Raw genomic sequence first — 7363 nt, forward strand, 5'->3', positions numbered from 1 at the left:
CCTCAACATCTCGGCGTTTATCGTCTTTTGCGAGGCCTTCCTCCGCATCAAGCCCCACTTCGGCTTATGGCTGAAGACTTTAATGTCAAGCCGAAGGTAGTGAGCGGCCGTCAGGCGAAGCGCGGAGGCACCATGGTGGGCAAGATGCCCAACATCACATGGCTCGAGGGCTCCTTCGTGGAGACCATAAAGGGGTGGCACTCAGGGTGGTTCTACATCACCGAGCTGCGCGACCCTAAATGGGCAGCGGCCCCCGAGTTCCGATCTGGCTTCCCCACGTGGCTCACCTCCTGGCAAGAGAAGGGCCTGTCCTGGGGTAGTTCGGGAGAGCTGACCGGACTCCAAACATGTATTCAAAACATGGTGAACAAGAAGCTCAAACTTGTCAACGTGATCCAGGTCATGCTCATCCGCCGGATCCTCCCGTGCCAACAACGGGCTTTCAACTTGTGGGAGTTCGACCCGGCCCAGCACCGAACTCTGAACAGGCTCTTCGACACAACTCACGAAGATGCCTGGAAGGTGCTATTCAAGAGCGCCGAGGTTCCCCCTCCCACTACCGAGGATCGTGGATTCTGCGCGAAGCGCCAAGCCAGCGCGGTAAGCTGTTTTACCTCTCACAGGATACTTGTTTTCCATAGTTTCGCTCTATGCGGGATCTAAGCTCCCGTACCTTTGACAGGACTGGCAGGAGACGGCCGGACAGATCGACTGTCCGGCTCCTTTACCCGAAGGCCCAGTAGACGCTCTCCTGGCAAAGATGCTGACTCTGGCTCCTTATACGGTGCCGGAGAAGACCAAGAAGGCCAAGGGAACCCGAAAGAGTTCCCGACTCCAGGCGTCATCGGACTCACCATCTGATGACTCTACGACACACTCCTCCCCCGAAGACGAGGAGGAAGAAGAAGATGCTCCTCCTCCAGGCGGGGGAGACAAGAAAAGGAAGGCCGCCCAAACTGGGGGGGGGGCGAAGGGTCCAAGAAGGGAAGGACTCTCCTTCCGGACAGTTCCACCGCCACCATCGAAGGCGAAGACAAGTGGTTGCCTAGGGCCAAGCCCCTGGGGAGGTCGTAAGTATTCGGATACCAGAGTAACTCATAGCATTCCTTTGTCGCGCTGCTTTCCGTAACGCCGAACATGATTATGCAGGCCGCCACGAGCCCGTATCGATGCATCGTCGGACGGCTCCCTAGGCTCGTTGGATATGGATAGCGGTCCGTTTCCGACCGCCACCTCCCCTTGCCCTGCGGATGATGCTGAGGTGCTGTCTCAAGAGGCACCGGGTCGAGAGTTGACAATCCCGGAGGCGCCTCAAGGCGACCTTCCAGACTCCGGGAGCAGAGGGGACAAGGCCCCTAAGGGCTCCGAGTTCGGCCCTGAGCCGAACACCGTGCCGGAACCTCCAGTGGTTCCGGACTCGGGCAGGCGGCCTCCATCCAAGAGGGGCGAGACGCCTGTGCCGGTGACCTCTGTCCAACCAGAGGTGCTAGACAATCTGCTGGGAGCGCTTTGCAGCACTTCCATCGACGAGGAGCACCGTACTATTATGAGTGCGGTGGTCCAGAAGGTTCAGTCCGCCAAGAGCGGATTGACTGAAGCCTGTGCCAGCCTTCTAACAGGCTTTGAGGTAAGTGTTTAAAATATAGGAAAAATATTACCGCATAGACAGTAGCCCCTGATGCTCTGTTCGGTGTTCACAAAGAAAAGCCGAACAGAGGATCAAACAACATCGCAGGAGTCTAATATAAGTATGTCAATATGCATATGCAGGCTTCGCTGCTGGCATCTGCCGCACTGAATGCGGAGGTCCCCGCATTGAAGCAGGACCTTGAAGTGTCCAAGGACGAGCTCGGCCTTGCCAAGAGGCAGCTGGAGGAGAACAAAGGTAAGTAATACCTAGTTTATGGATATGTATAAAAAGAATGTGATTGCAAAATGACAGGAACATCATGAATTTGCTAGGGGCCATGACCGAAGTGGCGACCTTAAGGAAAGCGATGTTCGAGGCCGAAGATAAAGCGGCCAAGGAGTGCACCGAGCGGGAAAGGCAAGAGGCTCGGGTGGGCGAGGTGCAGCAAGAGCTCCAAGCTCTCGTGACGAAGCACAAGGCGTTGGAGCTTGACTCGAAGACGCGAGAGTCTAAGCTTGTCGCGGCCCTCGAGAGCGCGAAAAGTGCCAAGGATGAAGCCCAAAAGGCCCTCCAGGAGATTTACACGATGAAGAAAATAGCGGCGGGTAAGGCATTCTATATGCTTAGCAAGCATGTGAAAGTAAATTACCTATTACTTACCCGAATCCGGAGCTCTCCAGGAGCATTCGCAGATTTGCCCCGCAGCATGTCGGATGCCGCACAGTTTTACCAGGCCGAGGAGGGAAGCTCAACAGAGGAGTTGTTTTGGTCTCAGTATACTAGGACTGAACACCCGGTGCCTATGAGCGACCAACTGAAGCAGCTGGTCGAGCTACACAAAGCGGCCGAACAGGCCATGAAGGGCTTTATAGTCCGGGTGTGGCCTGGCGACGCCCTTCCGAACAGCTACTTCGGCCTGGTGAGGCGGCTTGTAGACGCCTGCCCACGGCTGGAGGTCGTCAAGCGGTCTGTCTGCATCGAAGGTGCACGCCGGACTTTCCCCCGCGTGAAGATGCAATGGGCCAAGCTAGACACCGTGAAGCTGATCAAGGAGGGACCGTCGCAGGGCAAGGAGCATCGCACCCCCGAAATTTATTATGAGGGTGTCCTGAAGGGTGCCCGTCTTGTAGCAGACGAATGTTCAAAGGATGTAATATTTGAGTAAACTTGCTCGTGTGATCCTGTATGATGAAAACTTGTTTCATATGCGCTATGCAATGCTTGTTTGAATTTAAAATATTACCTTCTGTTTGGTTGTTTATCCAATCTGAGAGATGGCTAGTCCTCGGCTTCTGCCCCCATGCCATGAGTGCTGGGGTGTTCGGGATAAACCTGAGCACTCTTGTTCCCATTGTTGGGTCCTTCGAGGGAGGTGCTCAGCACAGCGAACAAGGCAACCGGACTAATAATGCTTTGTCACTCTCACTTAGCCATAGAATTCTATAATTTTAAATTTCAGCAAAGCCCCTGGTATTCGGAAGGCCGAATTCGGGGCGTGATACACGCCTTTAAGCCGGACAGGACCGGCTCCTCGCTCTAAGTGGCATAAGTCTTTAGGGACTCGAAACCTCGCCGAATAGTGACCAGTCTCTCGCCTTATCATGACAGTCAGTTTTAGCTTTCTCTACTGAGGTGCTTAGCCCAGCAAAACCGGGGCACAATCGTAGTAGTTCTCCTAGCGCTACCTTAGCCAATAGAGCGGAATGTAAGGTACCAAAACATAGGAGCCGGGCAAACCCAACATTTGACCAAAGACATGATTCGGAGCTGATGCATATAATGCTATAAGTTTGGGGTGCCGCACTTGTGAAAGTGTTCGGACTTCTCACAGCATATTGTGGGGTACTTAAGCCCCTGGTGTGTTGGCCGTACCAAAGTGTACGGTTGCAAGGCATCATTAATGAACACATATATATAACAATAATGCCATAATAGTCGTAATGTTATGCGTTGTTTATTCAAAGAGGTGCGTTAAAGCAGAATGATACAGATAGTGCGATAAGCAAAAAGTAGGACTATGTCCCTTCCAAGGGCAAGCTGAGGAATAGTATTAAAGCAAATAATTCACTTGTTATCGTAATCCACCTGGGAGTTCCATGGTGTGGCCTAGCTTTCTGCCTCTCTTGGTTGCTGCATCATGTGTTTGGAAATCATGCTACCGGACAAGGTTTCCAGAGATTAAAGTCCTGAAAGAGAAAAATAACAAAGCGGGAAGCCCCTAGTGCGGTTTAGGCCGCGTCTTGGAGCGTGCCGTAGTTGTGCCCCCGTCCCCACCTGTGCCCATGGTATTTTTAATGCGTAATTATGTACGCGTGGCACGAATTTTGCCGTTTGGCTTCGGCCGGGGTGGGGGCCTCATTGCTACGCGAGCTCAGACCGTGCCGGGTGGTCTAATTGCCGATTACTCCGAGCGCGTTTGAAGGTGTCTGGGTCTTGAAACGCCGAACTGGTGGATTGCCTTGAGAGGCTGCTTTGCGCTTCTGCTGCAAGGGCCACAGTATGCTCCTCCGTGCGGAGAGAGTGCTCTGTGTTTCCGTTAACTATGATGACCCCCCGGGGTCCTGGCATCTTGAGCTTGAGGTATGCATAATGCGGTACCGCATTGAATCTCGCAAATGCGGTTTGCCCGAGCAGTGCATGATATCCACTGCGGAACGAGACTATATCGAAGATTAATTTTTCGCTTCGGAAGTTATCCGGGGATCCGAAGACCACTTCCAGTGTAATTGAGCCTGTGCAATGGGCCTCTACACCTGGAATGACGCCTTTAAAGGTCGTTTTTGTGGGTTTGATCCTTGAGGGGTCTATACCCATTTTGCGCACTGTGTCCTGGTAAAGCAGGTTCAGGCTGCTGCCGCCATCCATAAGGACTCGAGTGAGGTGAAATCCGTCAATGATTGGGTCTAAGACCAGTGCGGCGAATCCGCTGTGACAGATACAAGTGGGGTGGTCCCTGCGATCGAAGGTGATCGGGCAGGAGGACCATGGGTTGAACTTTGGGGCGACTGGCTCCAACCCATATACGTCCCTGAGCGCACGCTTCTGCTCCCTCTTGGGGATGTGGGTTGAGTATATCATGTTCACCGTCCACACTTGTGGGGGGAACCTCTTCTGTCCTCCGGTGTTCGGCTGCCGGGGCTCCTCTTCGTCATCGCTGTGTGACCCCTTATCTTTATCTTCGGCAAGTAACTTGCCGGCTTGCTTGAACACCCAGCATTCACTGTTGGTGTGGTTGGCTCGCTTGTCGGAGGTACCGTGTATTTGACACGAGCGATCGAGTATGCGGTCCAAACTGGACGGGCCCGGAGTGCTTCTTTTAAATGGCTTTTTCCGCTGACCGGGTTTAGAGCCTTTGAATCCGGCATTGACTGCCGTATCCTCAGTATTATCGCTGTTAATGCGGCGCTTATGTTTGTTGCGGCGTGACCTGCTATTGCCTTCCTTGGTATCCGAAGTACCATGGTTTTTTGATATGTTGTTACTACGAGCCAGCCAACTGTCTTCTCCCACACAAAAGCGGGTCATGAATGTTGTGAGGGCTTCCATAGATTTCGTCTTTTCCTGTCCAAGGTGCCGGGCAAGCCACTCATCGCAGATGCTATGCTTGAAGGCTGCTAGGGCATCTGCATCCGACAGTCGACGATTTGATTTTTCTTTGTTAGGAACTGTGTCCAGAATTGCCTGGCCGATTCTTTTGGCTGCTGAATTATGTGGCTCAAGTCATCGGCGTCTGGTGGTCGCACATAAGTGCCCTGAAAGTTGTCGAGGAATGCGGCTTCCAGATCTTCCCAACAGCTAATGGACTCTGCTGGCAAGCTATTAAGCCAATGCCGCGCTGGTCCTTTGAGCTTTAGCGGGAGGTATTTGATGGCGTGTAAGTCATCGCCGCGGGCCATGTGGATGTGGAGGAGGAAATCCTCGATCCAAACCGCAGGATCTGTTGTGCCGTCGTATGATTCAATATTTACGGGTTTGAAACCCTCTGGGATTTGATGATCCATTACTTCGTCTGTGAAGCATAGGGGGTGTGCGACGCCTCTGTATTGGGCTATATCGCGACACAGCTTGAATGGGTCTTGCCCGCTGTGTTCGGCCCGGCCGGATTGACTTTTACTGTATCCGGCATGAAGTTTATCGTCTCGCATAGTGGCGCGCCCTCGTGATCCGTAGATCGATCTTGCATGTTTTGCTTTGTCCTCCAATACGTCTCGCAGGTCTGGCGTATTTCCCCATGCCTTTTTATTTGAATGGCATCGGGGTGCAGGCTGAGTTTTTGGTTGGAATGCCTCTCTATCGCGGTCACGAGGTGGCCGATCAACCGCGTCATATGCTTCTTCCTCCAGTCAGGGTAGCAACCAGCATTTTGGGTAACTCTTGAAGGGGCGCTCGGGTTTATATTCCTCGGCCGCGAGGACTTCAGTCCATCTGTCAGCTAGCAGATCTTGATCAGCTTGAAACTGCCGCTGCTTTTTCTTAAGGCTATTCGCCGTGGCTACAAGCCGGCGCTTGAAGTGCTCTTGTTCGACGGGATCCTCTGGCACGGCGAATTCGCCATCGCCGAGGCTTGCCTCGTCTTCGGAGGGGGCATGTAATTATCATCCTCCGCTTCTCCATCTGCCGCTCTCTCAGGAGGGCTGGCTCCTCCATCCTCCTGCTCTAAATCTTGCTGGAGGGGATTGTTGTTATCTTCGGCACTATCTGGAGTGTTATTATCTCCTGTGCCGGTATCACCAGTTTTGCTTTGGCGGGACTTAGAGCGGCGCCGCTGACGTCGGCGCTTGGGTTGCTTCTTGGAGGGGTCATCCGCCGATGTCTCGTCGCCATTGCCTTCTTTGGGTGTGTCCACCATGTATATATCGTATGATGAGGTGGTTGTCCAGTGCCCTGTGGGCAGTGGTTCATCTTCGTCTCCCGCATTGTCGTCCATACCGTCGATGTCTTTGCAGTCAAAGTCGAGCATGTCGGTTAAGTCATCGACAGTGGCTACTAAGTGGGTGGTGGGCAGGCCGCAAATTTCTTCGTCGTCCGCATCCCAATCCTGCCGGACATAGTTCGGCCAGGATCCTCCTAACAAGGAGAGAGACCTTAACGAGTTCAGTATGTCGCCAATGGGCGAGTGCTAAAAAATATCTGCGGAGGTAAACTCCATGATCGGAGCCCAATCGGATTCGCTAGGAACGGGCGCAGGCGGTTCGAGAGTCCATGGCCGGAGAGAGATCCGGCAGTTTGTCAACACGGCTCTTGTGCAGAGTAAGGTTGATGTTCGGCTCGATCGCCGTTGAGGGTAAGGCCTCCATGGCGGGGTCCATCCACCCGTCCATGGACGGTGCAACTGGCTCTGAATTGAGGGTCGGAGGGGCTGTCGGTGCGATCTCCTGAACACTGTCGGATGGTAGAGCTAAATCGTACTCATCATGACCGCGTGACGCACAAGGCAGAGGCTCGAATCCATCGAAGATAAAGTCTCCGCAGATATCGGTCGTGTAGCTTAAGCTTCCAAACCTGACCTCATGGCCAGGGGCGTAGCTTTCAATCTGCTCCAGATGGCCAAGCGAATTGGCCCGCAGTGCAAAGCCGCCGAATACAAAAATTTGTCCCGGGAGAAAAGTCTCACCCTGGACTACATCACTAACGATGATAGAAGGAGACATCAAGCCTAACGGCGACGACACAGAGGAACTCTCAATGAAAGCACCAATGTCGGTGTCAAAACCGGCGGATCTCGGGTAGGGG

This window comes from Triticum urartu, chromosome 6A (assembly GCF_056163025.1).
Source record: "Triticum urartu cultivar PI428250 chromosome 6A, HENAU_Tu73, whole genome shotgun sequence".
NCBI lineage: Eukaryota > Viridiplantae > Streptophyta > Magnoliopsida > Poales > Poaceae > Triticum > Triticum urartu.